Here is a 16,030-nt window from a genome sequence, read left to right on the forward strand (position 1 = left end):
CCCTCATGTAAGCCATTTTCACCCTGGGAAAAAGTCTCCGACTGTCTACTCGATCTATACCTCTTATCATCTTGTACACCTCTATCAAGTCACCTCCCATCCTCCTTCTCTCCAAAGAGAAAAGCCCAAGCTCGCTCAACCTATCTTCATAAGACGTGCTCTCCAATCCAGGCAGCATCCTGGTAAATCTCCTCTGCACCCTCTCTAAAGCTTCCACATCCGACCAGAACTGAACACAATACTCCAAGTGTGGTCTAACCAGAGTTCTATAGAGCTGCAACATCACCTCGCGGCTCTTGAATTCAATACCCCGACTAATGAAGGCCAACACTCCATACACCTTCTTAACAGCCCTATCGACCTGCACGGCAACCTTGAGGAGTCTATGGATGTGGACCCTCAGATCCCTCTGTTCCTTCACACCGCTAAGAGTCCTGCCATTAACCTTGTATTCTGCCTTCACATTCGATCTGCCGAAGTGTATCACCTCACACTTTTCTGGGTTGAACTCCATCTGCCACTTCTCAGCCCAGGTCTGCATTCTATCAATATCTTGTTGTAATCTACAGCAACCTTCTACACCATCCACAACACCACCATCCTTTGTATCATCAGCAAACTTACTAACCCACCCTTCCACATCCTCATCCAAGTCATTTATAAAAATCACAAAGAGCAGGGGTCCCAGAACAGATCCCTGCAGAACACCACTGGTCACCGACCTCCAGGCAGAATACGCTTCACCTACCACCACCCTCTGTCTTCTATGGGTGAGCCAATTTGGAATCACATTCTGAAAGTACAAGAGGCCCCATTCAATAGGCTTATAACAGCGGGATAGAAGCTGTTCCTGAGCCTGGTGGTACGTGCTTTCAGGTTTTTGTATCTTCAGCCCAATGAGAGGGGGGAGAAGAGAGAATGTCCAGGGTGGGTGGGGTCTTTGATTATGTTGACTGCTTTACCGAGGCAGTGAGAAGTATAGACAGAGTCCATGGAGGGGAGCCTGGTTTTCGTGATGTGCTGAGCTGTGTCCACAACTCTCTGCAGTTTTTTGCAGTGTCAGGCAGAGCAGTAACCAAGCCATGATGCATCAGATAGGATGATTTCTATGGTGCATCCCTACAAAAATTGGAGATGTGTTATTATTTTAATATCGCTAACTAAATGCAAGTTATTGCTGTTATTGAATGCTCCACTACTTCAGTCTCAGTATAAGTGGTGTCAGTCAGGCTGTGGGTTACTTGGTCTGTATGATGACACATTTTAATTTTAGACTTTCTTTCATTTGCATTAGATTTTTTTTGTCCCCCTATTCTGATATTCCCTTTTGATGGAACCCTTTCCTTAAAATTGTATTGACTTGCAGTTTTCCCAATTTACCACTGACAAATCTCCTTCCCGATGTTGAACGTACTCAGAAAAAATGAATGCAGAAAACCCCAGCCTGACTAAAACTCACAACTCCCATGGGAATGGAATCAGACAATGCTGGAGATACTCAGCAAACCAGGCAGCATCTGTGGAGAGAGAAACAGAGTTAATGTTTCAGGATGATGATCTTTTAATAACTCTGCTTCTCTCTCTCAAATATAAAAACAGAAAATGCTGGAAACACTCAAGTGAATGCTTCAGGTCAATGTCCTTCCATCAGATTCCCTTTGGTGCTAATAGAAGGTCATTAACTGGAAACATTAATTCTGTTTCTCTCTACAGAGATGCTGCCTGACCTGCTGAGTATCCTGTTGATGAATTTCTAGCATCTGTAGTTTTTTGTATATTCATTAGTATCCAAATCCAAGTTCTGGGTTGGTACTATTTAATGACCTGACATGTAAAATGAAAAAAACATTGTCTAACACCTATTTTTTTATTTGCAGGATGTAAAAGCAGCTAGCAGTCCCCGATTTTGTTGTCCACCCCTAATTATATTAACTTTATAGCTTTATCGGGGTGTAAATGTCTTATAAAGGTATTAGTGATAATATATAAAGCTGTTAGCACTGTTTTTCAGCCGATATTTGTGCACCAACCAAAAGAAACAGCTGCTTTTCTGTTGCCTCACTGAAACAATAAATCCATTGAATGCAGAATCAGCGGGAAAGGCAGGCTGGCTGACGATATTCAGATCCCACGCATTATGTGTTCACTTTGAATAATAGGGAAACCTGTTGACGCAAACAGTATAAATGGACAAATAAAACCTGCCAACTTAGTCACTAATCTGCTAAACAGCTCCTGTTGTTAAATCCCTTTCATGGGAGCTGCGAACAGATGAGAGGGGAAGAGGGGGCAGGAATCTGTTCAATTTGTGATTGTGGTTCCTTGTCCGTAATGCCACGTGGTCTTCATTTCTCCTAACAATATAGAAGGAGGGCATTCAGCCCATCAAGGCAATGCTAGTCCACAGAGCAATCCCATCCACCCTATTCCCCCACTTATTTCCCTGAAACCTATCCTCTCACACATGCCCATTAACATCCCCCACTCATTCCTCCCGTCAGCTACACACACAAGGGGTAATTTACAATAACCAATTAGCCTAATAACCGGCAGGTGTTCTGGAATATGGGAGGGAACCAGAGCGTGGAGAGATTGTGCAAACTGCACACACAGACAACATCACAATTGCTCCCAGGCTGCTGGATCTATGAGACATCCGCACCTCCTACAGTGGCATTGTGCCTTCCTACGCCCGTCAGTACTGTGCGATTTGCACACTGGACAGATTCATTGTCCGTATTCAGGATGTTGCCCTCACTGCTAGGTCAGCACCTATTGCCCAACTCTAACTGCCCTTGAGAAGGTGAAGTGGTGGTCAGTCCAGGAAGGAGATGGAGAGCCTGGTGGTATGGTGTCAGGATAACAACCTTTCCTTCAGTGTCAGCAAAACAAAAGGGCTGGTCATTGACTTCAGGAAGTGGAGCGGAGCACACTCCCCTGTATGTCCCAATGGTGCTGAGGTGGAGATGATTGAGAGCTTCAAGTTCCTCGGTGTAAGGAAATTACACCAATAGCCTGTCCTGGTCCAACCACGTAGACACCATGGCCAAGAAAGCGCACCAGTGCCTCAACTACTTCAGAAGGCTAAGGAAATTCGGCATGTTCCCATTGGCTCTCACCAATTTTTATCGATGCACTGAAGAAACCATCCTATCTGGATGCATCACAGCTTGGTGTGGCAACTGCTCTGCCCAAAACCGCAAGAAATTGTGAAGGGTTGTGGACACAGCTCAGTCCATCACGGAAACCAGCCTCCCCTCCATTGACTCTGTCTATATTTCTCGCTGCCTCGGAAAAGCAGCCAAAGACCCCTCCCACCCCGGACATTCTCTCTTCTCCCCCCTTCCATCAGGCAGAAGATACAAAAGCTTGAAAACACACAACACCAGGATCAAGGACAGCTTCTATCCCACTGTTATAAGACTATTGAGCGGAGCTCTCATACAAGAAAGATAAACCCGTAGCCTCACAATTTACCTCGTCACGGCCTTGCACCTTATCGCCTGCCTGCACTGCACTTTTTCTGTAATTGTAACACTATATTCTACATTCTGTTATTGCTTTTCCCTTGTACTAATGTTTTGAAATGATCTGTGTGAGTGACATGCAAAACAAAGTTTTTCACTGTATCTCGGTACATGTGTCAATAATAAACCAATTACCAATTAATTACCAATTACTCCCAGGTGTATGGAGGTACAATGGTGAGTGACTCTCACCATATCTTCCATCTGTCCGTAACAGAGAGCGGTTCCTGCCACTTCCCCTCCAGAGGCTGGAGAAGCTACAGAGGGTTGCAGACTCAGCCAGCTCCATCACGGGCACAACCCTCCCCACCATCGAGGACATCTTCAAGAGATGGTGCCTCAAGAAGGTGGCATCCACTATTAAGGACCCTCACCATCCAGGACATGCCCTCTCCTCGTTACTACCATCAGGGAGGAGGTACAGGAACCTGAAGACCCACACTCAATGTTTCAGAAACAGCATCTTCTCCTCCGCCATCAAATTTCTGAACTGTCCACGAACCCATTAACACTACCACGTTGTTCCTTTTTTTTGCAATCTTTATTTATTTTTGTAATTCATAGTAATTTTATGTCTTTGCACTGCACTGCTGCTGCAAAACAACAAACTTCACGTCATATAAGTCAGTGATAATAAATCTGATTCTGATTCCCCTCAGTGGAGTCCCCGGGAAACAGTCTGCTCACGAAGAAGCAGTAAGGAGCTTGCTCTGAATGATGTGGAGGGATTTGGTCAGCCTGCATATCCTGCATGTGGAACATCATGGACTGACCACCACTTCACCACCACCTTCTCAAGGACAGTTAGAGTTGGGTAATAGATGCTGACCCAGAGTCCTCAGGCTTCCAACATGGGCTTGGATAACATCCAGCGACCAAGACATCAGATAATGGCGCCAGTTCGAGCCCAGGGTCCCTCTTAGTCTGAGCAACTGTCTGATTTCTATTAGTTGTACTTCACATAGCAGTGCACGGTAGTGTAGTGGTTAACGTAACGTTATTACAGCGCCAGTGACCCAGGTTCAATTCCAGCCGCTGTCTGTAAGGAGTTTGTATATTCTCCCCGTGTCTGCGTGGGTTTCCTCCAGGTGCTCCGGTTTTCTCCCACGTTCCAAAGACGTACGGGTTAGGAAGTTGTGGGCATGCTATGTTGGCGCTGGAAGCATGGCGACACTTGCAGGCTGCCCCCAGAACACTCTATGCAAAAAATGCATTTCACTGTACATGTGACTAATAAAGAAATATCTTATCTTACAAAATGCGTTTCAGTAAATCTCTCAATTACGCTATGAGAAAGGATCGAGCAGATTGCATCTGCTGGAGTTTAGAAGAGTAAGAGGCAACTCGACTGAAGCCTACAAAATATGACAGGATGAATGTGGATTTCACCAGTCCAGATGAAGGGTCTCGACCCGAAATGTCTACCGTCCATTTCCCTCCACAGGTGCTGCCCGACCCACTGAGTTCCTCCAGCGGCTTTTTTGTTGCTCCAGGTTCCAGCATCTGCGGTCTCTTGAGTCTGCGGATAAAAAAAAGGTAGCTTGGAATTAAAGAGAAGGTGGCAGGGATGATGGATAGGACAATGGGAACGTTTAAGGTTCTCTGTAGTCTTGGCCCAGCTAACAGTAGTGCGGGAATGCACGTGAATACCAGTCGTTGTAGCTTCCTTTCTTTTTCAATCTTTTTATTAGTTTTCAAATTAATACAGATTAAGATATCAATGTTTATACATGTAATGCAAAGAGATCAGGGGAACAATCATGACATGGGTAATCATAAAGAACAATAAAGTATAAAAAAAATCTGTAGATGCAACGATCTGTTAGTGAATGAATATAATATAAAAGAAAAAGATTTATTATAGAATATAAAAGAAAGAAAAAAAATCCCCAAAACAATAAGAATAATTATAAACAATATATCAAACCAAACTAAGCTAAACAAAAAATATTTTAAAAAAAAACAGAAAAAAAAAGACTGGACTAAAATTTCTCAGTAGAAACAGAGCAATATTATGTCATCAACTCCATTCCTCTAAAGTGAAAGGTTATTATAAGGGGATCTATATCATATGAAAATATTGAATAAATGGACTCCAAACTTCCTCAAATTTCAGCGAAGGATCGACAGTACCACTCCCAATTTTTTCCAAGTTTAAACATGATATAGTTTGAGAAAGCCATTAAAAAGTAGTAGGGGGTATTGGATCCTTCCATTTAAGCAAAATGGATCGTTTGGCCATTAATGTAACAAAGGCAATCATACGGTTAGCGGAGGCAGATAGATGGCCAGATTCTATCCTTGGTAAACCAAAAATTGCAGTGATAGGATGAGGTTGTAAATCAATCTTCAATACATTTGAAATAATGTTAAAAATATCTTTCCAATATTTTTCCAAAAGAGGACAGGACCAAAACATATGTGTCAAAGAAGCCACATTCGATTTACATCTGTCACATATAGGATTTATATGTTGATAAAAACGAGCTAGCTTATCTTTTGACATATGGGTCCCATGAACTACCTTAAACTGTATCAAAGAATGTCTGGCACACATTGAAGATGTATTAACTAAATGAAGAATTTTCTTCTAAATCTCTGTAGGTATAGATGTCTGGAGTTCACTTTCCCATTCATTGTTAATTTTGTCCAGTGGTTCTGAATGAATTTTCATAATTAAATCATAAATTATTGCTATCAAGCCCTTCTGACAAGGATTAAAACCAAAACTTTTTTCCATAATTTCAGTTTTGTAAGGTGTGGGAAAAGAGGGCATAGTAGTTTTTTAAAAATTTCTAATTTGCAAATATCGAAAAAAGTGTGATCTAGGCAAATTGTATTTGTTAGACAATTGTTCAAAAGATGAAAAACAGTTATCAATGAATAAATCACGAAAACATACTATTCCCTTCCTTTACCATATGGAAAAAGCTGAGTCAACTCTGGATGGATGAAAGAAAAAATTAGATTGAATGGGACTTGATAGATTAAATTTATTCAATCCAAAAAATTTACAAAATTGAAACCATATTCGTATTGTATGTTTAACAATTGAGTTAATCATATGTTTACTTAATTTGGTAAGTGCAAAAGGGACTGGAGCTCCTAAAATAGAAACTAATGAAAATTCAGATACTGATTGGGACTCAAGGTGTACCCATTTGGGGCATTGAATTACATCTGAATCTTGTATCCAAAAAATTAAATACCTAATATTGATTGCCCAATAATATAACCTAAAGTTAGGCAAGGCCATACCACCATCCTTTTTTAGTTTTTGTAAATATTTCTTACTTAGTTGTTGTAGCTTTAATGACATCCTGCTCCTTCCCCTTCACGAAGCCTATACAAAAGGACATCAAAAGGTTTTCTGAGTCTGTGTTCTATATGCAACTTCTCTGCCGCTGCTGAGAAGCATGTTGGAATTTTGGTACACACTGCTCATTACTTTATAAATATTAAAAAGAATTGTTAAAAAAGGTCATGAGAACCATATCTTGAAAATCCAGAGGCCGAAACTTTCCGGCAGCTGTAAAGATTCAGAAAATTTGTCCTAATTGCATGAATACCACAATGAGAATCTTACAATCAAGCACTGTAGATTGTAAAAACTGCTTTTGGAGCACTCATATTCTGGAATAAAAAGAGAAAATTCTGGAAGTTCTCAGCAGATCAAGCAGCATCTGTGGAGAGAGACACAGAGTTAACATTTCAAGTTCATGATCATTCGTCAGTCATTGACCTGAAACATTGGTATTGATATTAGTATTGGCTTTATTATTGTCACATGTACCGACATAGTGAAAAGTTTTTGTTTGCGTGCCATCCAGACAGTTCATTCCATCCATAAGTACATCGAGGTAGTTAAAAGGAAAACAGAAGGCAGAATATAGTCATAGATCCATCAAGTAACACAGCACAGAAACGGGCCCTTCGGCCCAACTAGTCCATGCCAACCACAGCATCCTCCCTGCTAGTCCCAGTTGCCCGCATTCGGCCCATAACCTCCAACCCTCTCCCCTCCATGTACCTATCTAAATGCCTCTTAAATATTGTAGTTGTACTTGCCTCGACCACTTCCTCTGGCAGCTCATACTCACTACCCTCTGCGTAAAGAAGTTACCTCTCAGGTCTCAGGTTTGAAGGTCGGCACAACATGGTGGGCCGAAGGGCCTGTATTATGCTGTATTGTTCTATGGTTCTATGGTCTCTTTTAAATCTCTCCCTTCTTATCTTGTATCTGTGCCCTCTAGTTATGGACTCCCCAACCCTGGGGAAAAGACTATGACCGTCCACCTTATCCATACCCCTCATGATTTTATAAACCTATGAGGTCACCCCTCATTCTCCTACATTCCAAGGAATAAAGATCCAGCGTGGCCAACCTCTCCTTATAACTCAGGCCCTCTAGTCCAGGCAGCATCCTCGTAAATCTCTTCTGCACCCTCTCCAGCTTGACAATGTCTTTCCTATAACAGGGTGACCAAAACTGTACACAATACTCCAAGTGTGGCCTCACCAACGACTTACATAACTGCAACATAATGTCCCTACTCCTTGCCCTGACTGATGAAGGCCAGCATTGCTAGACACCTCCTTCACCACCCTGTCTACTTGTGCGGCCACTTTCAGCGAACTGTGCACTTGTACTCCCTCTGTTCCACAACACTTGTCAGTGCCCTGCCATTCACTGTGGCAGTTACAGCTACACAGTGTTACAGTTACAGAGAAAGTGCAGTGCAGGCAGACAAGTAAAGCGCAAGGGTCATGACAAGGAAGGTTGGGAGATCAAAAGTTCATCTTTTAGTGTATGAGAAGTCCGTTCAAGAGTTTGATAACAGCGGGATAGAAGCTCTACTTGGGCCTGATGGTATGTGCTCTCAAGCTTTTGTGTCTTCTGCCTGACGGGAGAGGGGAGAAGAGAGAATGACCGGGGTGAGAGGGGTCTTTGATTATGTTAACTCTGTTTCCACAAATACTGTCTGGCCTGTTTAGTACTTCCAGCATTTTCTGTTTTTAACACAAAATATGTTGGAATTGTATCACGTTTTAATAGTGTGCTTAAAATTGCAATTAATTTTTATTAATGCTCAACAGCCCTGCCTTTGACATGAGTCAGCCCTTCCATAAATCAAAGTAAGCTATTGCTGAAGAGTAACAAACAAATAGGAAGTCAAATATACATTTGTCTTCTGTGCAAGGGATCTGAAGGATGGTTGTCTGTCTGAACTGATATTGGACTTTGGTAAGGTCACAAAACTCTTCCTTCTCCAGGTGTGGATTACTTGCCTTTAGAGCGGGTGCACAGAGATTCACCAGATTAATTCCTGGGATGAAAGTGTTGTGCTGAATTTGCATTTATATTACAGATTCAACTGACAACTGGTGAAAAGTATACTCAGCTTTATTCAAACTCTTAATTACTCTTATTGGGCAGGGATGGCAGTGTAGTGGTTAGCGTAATGCTATTACAGTGCCAGCGACCTGGGTTCAATTCCAGCCGCTGTCTGTAAGGAGTTTGTACGTTCTCCCCGTGTCTGCGTGGGTTTCCTCCAGGTGCTCCGGTTTCCTCCCACATTCCAAAGACGTATGGGTTAGGAAGTTGTGAGCATGCTATGTTGGCGCCGGAAGCGTGGCGACACTTGCGGGCTGCCCCCAGAACACTCTACGCAAAAGGTGCATTTCTCTGCGTGCTTCGATGTACATGTGACTAATAAAGATATCTTATCTTACAAAGGCAAAGTACAAGCCCTCACAGCTTCCTCAGTGCATTACCCACCAAGACACAAGACAATATCTTAGACTTGTGCCCCTAGCATCTCTGAATCAGGGTTTCTCCTTGTGAGTGTTGGTTCCCATTACTCTTTCAGGTTTGATAAGGAATTAAGTCCTGTTTCCAGGACCCATCTACTCCTGTTCTCCTCCGGTGAGGCATTGATAGTCCAATCCAGGTCAAACCTATTCTAGCCACCTTTGTCCCATTTAAGCTGGGCTGTTGGTTGCCATAGTTTCACTTCCATTTCCAACTTCGCCAATTGCGTGACAACCTGGTTGTTGGTACTGAGCACAGATCAGGGACAAAGGAGTGTGGAATTGATTGCTCCTGACAGTTCAGACGAGGCCCTCACTCTCCATGTGGATCCCATTCCCAGGCCTTATCACTTAGGTATTTCTCTGTATTACCACGGGCCATAGTTTATCTCTTATTATCCTGGTAACAGCCAGCTCTTCTGCCTGCCACTGAGGCTCTCGATTCCATTGGGGTCTGAGACTGGACCCATTGTTCCTTATCTCAAGTGGTTACTTCCCAATTTGGGCAGGCACAGTAGTGCGGCGGTTAGTGTAATGTTATTACAGCGCCAGCGACCAGGGTTCGATTCCGGCCTCTGTCCGTAAGGAGTTTGTACGTTCTCCCCGTGTCTGCGTGGGTTTCCTCCGGGTGCTCCAGTTTCCTCCCACATTCCAAAGACGTACAGGTTAGGGAGTTGTGGGCATGCTATTTTGGCGCTGGAAGCATGGCGACACTTGCGGGCTGCCCCCAGAACATTCCACGCAAAAGATACATTTCACTGTGTGTTTTGATGTACGTGTGACTAATAAAGACTAATAGAGAACTCTGGGACCTTGAGTCTTAATAAAGCAAGCTGACTTCCCAAGCTACTACTGCTGCATAGTGAAGCTGAGAGAATGATACGATGGGGTATCGTCCCTTATCTCATGATGGTCTAGTTCCAGCCCATAGTTATATTTCACAGAGTATTTCACATCTACCTTCAAAGATCTCCACCATCTGGGCCATGCCATCATCTCGCATCTACTATCAGACAGGAGGTACAGAAGCCTGAAGTCCCACACCACCAGGTTCAAGAACTGCTACTTCCCTTCAACCATTTGATTCTTGAACCAAAATGGCACAACCCCCAATCATTACCTCACTATAGCAACACTATGACCACTTTGATTGCTTTGCACCACAATGGGCTTCGTTTTTTTTTGGTTCTAATTGCATTCATTCTTGTAAAAATTGTGTATAACTTATGTTGATGTTTTTCTCATGAATGCTGCATATCTGATGCTGTGTGCCTGTGATGCTGCTGCAAGTAAGTTTTTTCACTGCACCTGTGCATACATGGACTTGTGCATATGACAATAAACTTGACTTTGACTTTGAGTCTTAATTGCCAATGATGGTGGCTCCAAACAATGCCCCATTCAGAATCCTGTGATCTATTAACCCTGGAGATTCGCTGCTTCGATTAAGTATTAATCTATTTCCTTGCTTGTGTTTCCTTAACATTCTCAGAGAATTTCACAGACTATTAGCCATCCTTGTATGTGACTACTTCCAAACACTGCCCATGCTTCTGGGCTCTGATGGTTGTTTTAACCCTCTACTTGCTACAAGAGGGATGTCCCAGGAGTAGAATGGTCAGATATTTTCTGGATCTTAAAACAAAGAGAGGATATTTCATTGGAAAGTTTGGCAACTTTAGAGGGCTTGGCAAAGTAGATGGTGATAACACTATTGAACGGTTCCCTTATACAATGAGACGGACTCCTGACATAATCTACCTTGTTGGACCTTGCACCTTATTGCCTACCTGCAATGCACTTCCCTGTAGCTGTGACACTTTACTCTGTATTCTGTTATTGTTTTTACCCCGTACTACCTCAATGCACTGCGTACTGAATTGACCTGTACAATCGGTATGCAAGGCAAGTTTTTCACTGTAGCTTGGTACAAGCGACAATAATAAACCAATACCAATACCAATATTTCTGCTGCTGGTGAGTATGGAATAAGGAGTGGGGCTGATATAGTCTCAGGATATTGAGATAAGGAGAAATTCTTCAGTCTTGTGAGATAAATATTGACTTGGACTCTGGGTAGAAATCTTTGTTCTTTATGTCTCCCTGAAAGATCAGACAGAGTTTGGAGCTCAGGTTAGTGAGTCTTTCAAAAATGCAGCACTTCCTCAGGTCAGTGTCTAAGCTGAGATCTTTCAGCTCAATTTGCTGGAATGGGACTTGAACTCACAATTGAAGGTCACCCTGTGAGCCACAAGCCACAAAATAAGATTATCTAGAACCTGAATCAGATCTATTATCACTGACTTATATATCATGTTTGCTGCAGCAGTGCAGTACAAAGACATAAAATTACTATAAATTACAAAATTAGTAAATAGTGCAAAAAAAAGAATAAGGAGGTAGTGTTCATGGGTTCATGGACCGTTCAGAAATCTGATGGCGGAGGGGAAGAAGCTGTTCCTAAACCGTGGAGTGGGGATCTTCAGGTTCCTGTACCTCCTATCCGATCGTATTAACGAGAAGAGGGCATGTCCTGGATGGTGAGGGTCCTTAGTGATGGATGCCACCTTCTTGAGGCACCGCCTCTTGAAGGTGTCCTTGATGGTGGGGAGGGTTGTGCCCATGATGGAGCCGGCTGAGTCTACAACTCTCTGCAGCCTCTTTCGATCCTGCGCATTGGAGCCTCCATACGAGACTGTGACGCAACCAATCAGAATGCTCTCCACTGTACATTTATAGAAATTTGTAGAAGTCTTTGGTGACATATCATATCTCCTCAAACTCCTAAAGAAGTAGAGCTGCTGGCATGCCTTCTTCCTGATTGCATCAATGTGTTGGGCCCAGGATAGATCCTCTGAGATGTTGATGCCCAGGAACTTGAAGCTACTCACCCTTTCCACTGCTGACCCCTCAATGAGGACTGGTGTGTGTTCTCCCGACTTCCCCTTCCTGAAGTTCACAATCAGTTCCTTGGTCTTGTTGACGTTGCGACACCACTCAACCAGCCGATCTATCTCACTCCTGTACGCGTCCTCATTGCCATCTGTGATTCTACCAACAACAGTAGTGACATCTGTGAATTTATAAATAGCGTTTGAGCTGTGCCTAGCCATACAGACATGAGTGTAGAGAGAGTAGAGCAGTTGGCTAAGCACGCATCCTTGAGGTGTGCCTGTGTTGATTGTCAGCAAGGAGGAGATGTTACTACCGATCCGCACTGACTGTGGTCTCCTGATAAGGAAGTTGAGGATCCAGTTGCAGAGTTAGGTACAGAGACCCAGGTTTTGAAGCTTGTTGATTAGTACTGAGGGGATGATGGTGTTGAACACAGAGCTGTAATCGATAAACAGCAGCCTGACGTATGTTTTGCTGTTGTCTAGGTGCTAGGATTGCGTCCACTGTAGACCTGTTGTGGCAGTAGGTGAATTGCAGCAGGTCCAGGTCCTTGCTCAGGTAGAAGTTAATTCTAGTCATAGCCACCCTCTCAAAGCACTTCATCACAGTAGTGTTATTCTCCCTTTTGAAGCGTGTATAAAAGGCGTTGAGCTCATTGGGCAGTGAAGCACCGCTGCCATTTACGCTGTTAGGTTTTGCCTTATAGGAGGTAATAGCGCACAAACCCTGTCCCAGCTGTTGAGCATCCAGTCGTCTCCCTACCTTCATTTGGAATTGCCTTTTTCCTCTCACAATGGCCTTCCGTAGGTCATACCTGGACTTCTTGTAGGATTCTGGATTCGCCGGTCTTGAATGCCACAGATCCAGTCCTTAGCAGACTGTGAATCTCTTATTTCCTTCTGGTTTTGGAAAACTCGGTATGTTCTCGAAGGCACACACTGATCCACACAGGTCTTGATGAAGTCAGTGATGGCTGTGACGTATTCATTCAGATCCAAAGATGAATCCCTGAATATGGTCCAGTCCACTGATTCAAAGCAGTCCTGTAAATGCTCCTCTGCCTCCCTTGACCAGACCTTCGGTCCTCAGTCTCTGCCTACATGCCGTGTGTGTAGAAGTACAGCCAAGTGATCAGACTGAGAAAAGGAGAAATTCTTCAGTATTGCGAGATAATTATTGACTTGAATTTAAACTTATGTTAAATTCTCTGTGTATGGCCGTTGATATCTGGAGATGAAAAGACTTCTGGGCACTTGGAATTGAGTGATTTTGGGATTGGACAAGAATATGAAGTTGAGATAAAGGGTCAGCCTTGGGCTTTTTGAGTGGTGGAGAAGCTTGAAAGACCAAATAGCCTCCTCCTGTTCCTATTTAAATCCATAGAGTTATACAGCATGGAAACAGGCCATTCGGCCCAATGCATCCATATCTACCAAGATGCCTGTCTGCACTAATCCCATTTGCCTGGGTTTGGCCTGTATCCCTCTAAACCATTCCTACCCATGTACCATCTTACACTTCTGGAAGAAGAGTCTTGTTTTACAGTTTTATTGAATGGCTACCCTTAACGTGCTTACAAATTACTTCAGTGATTTGGCATATTGATGCAACACCTTTGATATGAGAAGATGTTCCAAAACGTTTTACGGAGTGTGGTGGAGAGAAATGGTTCCTGTGGCAAATAAGCAGGAGACCTAAAAGTGTAATCAAGACCTTGGCGTTCAGGTGATCTTTGCCAGGTGAGAATACAAATTAGAGAACAATGCGTTTGTCCCTAAGGTAATCTTATGGTGGCTTGTGGCTCACACGGTGACCTTCTGCGAGTTCAAATCCCATTCCAGCAACTTCGGCTCAAAGATCTAGGCTTAGACACTGACCCAGCACTGAGGAGGTGCTGCATTGTCACAGGTGCCATTTTTGAAAGAAACTTTAAACTGAGCTCTGAACTCAGTCTGATCTTAGTGGCATAAAGAACAAAGATTTCCACCCAGTGTCCAATTCAATACTTGTCACTAAACAGATCTTCCTTTTGTTTTCCTTTTGTTAAGCACATATTTTTGTTAAGAACCCCCCAGGGCTGCGTGCTCAGGCCACTGCTGTTCACACTGCTGACCCCATAACTGTTCTGCCAACTCAAGCTCCAACCATATCATCAAGTTTGCTGATGATACAACAGTGGTGGGCCTCATCAGCAGGAATGATGAAACAGCTTACAGAGAGGAGGTGGCGAGGCTGGCTGATTGGTGCTCAGTCAACAATCTCTCCTTGAATGTGGACAAGAGAGATGATTGTGGATTTTAGAAAGGCTCAGGCTGACCACTTACCCCTGTGCATCAATGGCATCATTGTACAGAGAGTCAGCTGTTATAAGTTCTTGGGAATACATATAGCAGATGACCTGTCCTGGTCAACTAACATCTCTTCCCTCGCCAAGAAGACACAGCAGCGTCTCCACTTCTTACAGCGGCTGAAAAGAGCAAACCTGCCCTCCCCCACCCTCACCACATTCTACAGGGGTACCATTGAGAGTGTCCTGACTAGCTGCATCTCTGCCTGGTACAGTAACTAACATCTCTGACCGTAAGTCTTTGCAGAGAATTGCGAGTACAGTGAAAAAGATCATTGGAGCACTTCTTCCCTCCATCTCGGATATTTACAATACACGATGCACACGTAAGGTTTATAGAATTATAGACGACCCTTCTCATCCCTCCCACGACCTATTTGTCCCACTGCCGTCTGGCAAGCGGTACCGGAGCATCCGGGCCAGAACTACTAGGTTGCACAACAGATTTCTCCCCCCAGGCTGTCAGGCTCCTGAATACCCTGGTAGACAAATGCCGTGTCAAAAGCCCTGGTTTGCACAACGGTGTATAAGAACTTTGGCTGCTGCTGAACATGTTTATACAATGAGTACAACACACTGAGCTTGTATTTCTCTTGTCCAACTTGGTTTTGCACTAACTCTGCACTAAATTTGTATTTTGTATGTACTTTTTTTTGCACTATTTGTACTTGCACTATTTTTTTCTTGATTTTTTGTTTTTTGTTGTATTTATTGTATTTCTTTTGTTCTATGTATGTCCTCTGTTGTGTGAGTCTGGGGGAAATTACATTTCGTTCCGCCATGTGTTTTTATAGCATGGATGAATGACAATAAAGTAACTTGAACTTGAACTTGGATATTTTTATCGTATTCCCCTTACTATGTAGAAGGAGATCATTTGGCCCAGTGAGTCCACAGGTTGCCCCTTTGGTCCATAATGGACCCTGTCCTTTCCTTGTATACCCTCTTGCCCTTAATAAATTTAAAACATCCTTTGGGACTTGCCATCTGGTGTTATTTCGTGCCTCCTCCTTGCATTACACTTTCCATAGTCCTGTAGGACCATTCCTGATTTCAGTTCTCTAAGCCACCCTTTTTCTTCAATAAACCCTTCATGTCCCTTGACATCCGCGGTTCCTTAGACTTGGCCGGACTGATTGCATGTAGATGTAACTGCAAGTAGCTATACCCTGTCTAATATTGTCAGGTCCTGTCTTGATACATTGAAATCCCCAAATTCAGGACCTTGATTTCTGGTCTATCCTTGTCCTTCTTCATAACAAACTGCTGATGACTGCCCCATTAGATCATCCCCAGCAAGGAGATTGCCCTCTTAGTGTTTCTAACATCTAACCATTTGGCCTCATTTGAAGAATTTTCAAGGATATCCTTCCTTCTTATTGCAATAATAGACTCCTTTGAATCCAAGCTCCATTGATTTCTGTTTAGCAGAAATACGAGACCAGAATGA

Source organism: Pristis pectinata, chromosome 9 (assembly GCF_009764475.1).
Source record: "Pristis pectinata isolate sPriPec2 chromosome 9, sPriPec2.1.pri, whole genome shotgun sequence".
Lineage (NCBI taxonomy): Eukaryota > Metazoa > Chordata > Chondrichthyes > Rhinopristiformes > Pristidae > Pristis > Pristis pectinata.